At 37.1% G+C, this 2,500-nt stretch overlaps 9 pseudogenes; all 9 read right to left on the bottom strand.

Annotated features, from left to right (window-relative positions):
• Positions 1-60: 60 nt before the first annotated feature.
• On the bottom strand, positions 61-179 carry LOC148455361 (5S ribosomal RNA; annotated as a pseudogene).
• A 116-nt stretch (positions 180-295) lies between these two features.
• Positions 296-414, bottom strand: LOC148455360 (5S ribosomal RNA; annotated as a pseudogene).
• A 351-nt stretch (positions 415-765) lies between these two features.
• LOC148455359 (5S ribosomal RNA) lies at positions 766-884 on the bottom strand (annotated as a pseudogene).
• Positions 885-1,234: 350 nt separating this feature from the next.
• On the bottom strand, positions 1,235-1,353 carry LOC148455358 (5S ribosomal RNA; annotated as a pseudogene).
• Positions 1,354-1,469: 116 nt separating this feature from the next.
• On the bottom strand, positions 1,470-1,588 carry LOC148455357 (5S ribosomal RNA; annotated as a pseudogene).
• A 117-nt stretch (positions 1,589-1,705) lies between these two features.
• On the bottom strand, positions 1,706-1,824 carry LOC148455356 (5S ribosomal RNA; annotated as a pseudogene).
• A 115-nt stretch (positions 1,825-1,939) lies between these two features.
• LOC148455355 (5S ribosomal RNA) lies at positions 1,940-2,058 on the bottom strand (annotated as a pseudogene).
• A 115-nt stretch (positions 2,059-2,173) lies between these two features.
• LOC148455354 (5S ribosomal RNA) lies at positions 2,174-2,292 on the bottom strand (annotated as a pseudogene).
• A 116-nt stretch (positions 2,293-2,408) lies between these two features.
• The window catches only part of LOC148455353 (5S ribosomal RNA), a 119-nt pseudogene continuing 27 nt past the window's right edge, over positions 2,409-2,500 (bottom strand).

Raw genomic sequence — 2,500 nt, 5'->3', positions numbered from 1 at the left:
ATAAGTGGAAAAAATGAAATGTAAAATGTAATAGAAAAGAATGTTATGGCAGTATAAAATTACCTACAGCACCTGGGATTCCCAGGTGGTCTCCCATCCATGTACTAACCATGCCCAACACTGCATAGCTTCCAAGATCAGATGACATTGGCCATGTCCAGTATGGTTTGGCTGTAGGTGCTCAAACATATTAACTTAAGACCTCTTTTACTTCTTAACTCAAGTAAATTCATTGATAAGTTGAAAAAATTAAATGTAAATTGTAATAGAAAAGAATTTTATGGCAGTATAAAATTACCTACAGCACCTGGTATTCCCAGGTGGTTTCCCATCCAAGTACTAACTAGGCCCAACACTGCATAGCTTCCAAGATCAGACGACATTGGCCATGTCCAGTGTGGTTTGGCTGTAGGTGCTCAAAAATATTAACTTTAGACCTCTTTTACTTCTTAACTCAAGTAAATTCATTGATAAGTTGAAAAAATTAAATGTAAAATGTAATAGAAAAGAATGTTATTGCAGTATAAAATTACCTACAGCACCTGGTATTCCCAGGTGGTCTCCCATCCAAGTACTAACTAGCCCCAACACTGCATAGCTTCCAAGATCAGACAACATTGGCCATGTCCAGTGTGGTTTGGCTGTAGGTGCTCAGAAATATTAACTTTAGACCTCTTTTACTTCTTAACTCAAGTAAATTCATTGATAATTTGAAGAATGTAAATGTATAATGTAATAGAGAAGAATGTTATGGCAGTATAAAATTACCTACAGCACCTGGTATTCCCAGGTGGTCTCCCATCCAAGTACTAAGCAGGCCCAACACTGCATAGCTTTCAAGATCAGACGAGATTGGGCATGTCCAGTGTGGTTTGGCTGTAGGTGCTCAAAATCATAAACTTCAGACCTCTTTTACTTCTTAACTCAAGTAAATTCAATGATAAGTTGAAAAATGAAATGTAAAATGTAATAGAAAAGAATGTTATGGCAGTATAAAAGTATCTACAGCACCTGGTATTCCCAGGTGGTCTCCCATCCACGTACTAACCATGCCCAACACTGCATAGCTTCCAAGATCAGATGACATTGGCCATGTCCAGTATGGTTTGGCTGTAGGTGCTCAAACATAATAACTGAAGACCTCTTTTACTTCTTAACTCAAGTAAATTCATTGATAAGTTGAAAAAATTAAATGTAAAATGTAATAGAAAAGAATGTTATGGCAGTATAAAATTACCTACAGCACCTGGTATTCCCAGGTGGTTTCCCATCCTAGTACTAACCAGGCACAACACTGCATAGCTTCCAAGATCAGACGACATTGGCCATGTCCAGTGTGGTTTGGCTGTAAGTGCTCAAAAATATTAACTTTAGACCTCTTTTACTTCTTAACTCAAGTAAATTCATTGATAATTTGAAAAAATTAAATGTAAAATGTAATAAAAAAGAATGTTATTGCAGTATAAAATTACCTACAGCACCTGGTATTCCCAGGTGGACTCCCATCCAAGTACTAACCAGCCCCAACACTGAATAGCTTCCAAGATCAGACGAGATTGGGCATGTCCAGTGTGGTTTGACTGTAGGTGCTCAAAAACATTCACTTTAGACCTCTTTTACTTCTTAAGTCAAGTAAATTCATTGATAAGTGGAAAAAAATGAAATGTAAAATGTAATAGAAAAGAATGTTATGGCAGTATAAAATTACTTACAGCTCCTGGTATTTCCAGTTGGTCTCCCATCCAAGTACTAACCAGGCCCAACACTGCATAGCTTCCAAGATCAGACGAGATTGGGCATGTCCAGTGTGGTTTGGCTGTAGGTGCGCAAAAACATTAACTTTAGACCTCTTTTACTTCTTAACTCATGTAAATTCAATGATAAGTTGAAAAATGAAATGTAAAATGTAATAGAAAAGAATGTTATGGCAGTATAAAATTACCTACAGCACCTGGTATACCCAGGTGGTGTCCCATCCAAGTACTAACTAGGCCCAACACTGCATAGCTTCCAAGATCAGTCAAGATTGGGCATGTCCAGTGTGGTTTGGCTGTAGGTGCGCAAAAACATTAACTTTAGACCTCTTTTACTTTTTAACTCATGTAAATTCAATGATAAGTTGAAAAATGAAATATAAAATGTAATAGAAAAGAATGTTATGGCAGTATAAAATTACCTATAGCTCCTGCTATTCCCAGGTGGTCTCCCATCTAAGTACTAACCAGGCCCAACACTGCATAGCTTCCAAGATCAGACAAGATTGGGCATGTCCAGTGTGGATTGGCTGTAGATGCTCAAAAACATTAACTTTAGACATCTATTACTTCTTAACTCAAATAAATTCATTGATAAGTTGAAAAAATTAAATGTAAAATGTAATAGAAAAGAATGTTATGGCAGTATAAAATTACCTACAGCAGCTGGTATTCCCAGGTGGTCTCCCATCCAAGTACTAACCAGGCCCAACACTGCATAGCTTCCAAGATCAGACTAGATTGGG

Source organism: Taudactylus pleione, unplaced genomic scaffold, assembly GCF_031769625.1.
Source record: "Taudactylus pleione unplaced genomic scaffold, aTauple2 ptg000967l, whole genome shotgun sequence".
NCBI classification, from domain to species: Eukaryota; Metazoa; Chordata; class Amphibia; order Anura; family Myobatrachidae; genus Taudactylus; species Taudactylus pleione.
The sequence above is the reverse complement of the archived record's forward strand: the minus strand, read 5'-3'. Positions and strand labels throughout refer to the sequence as shown.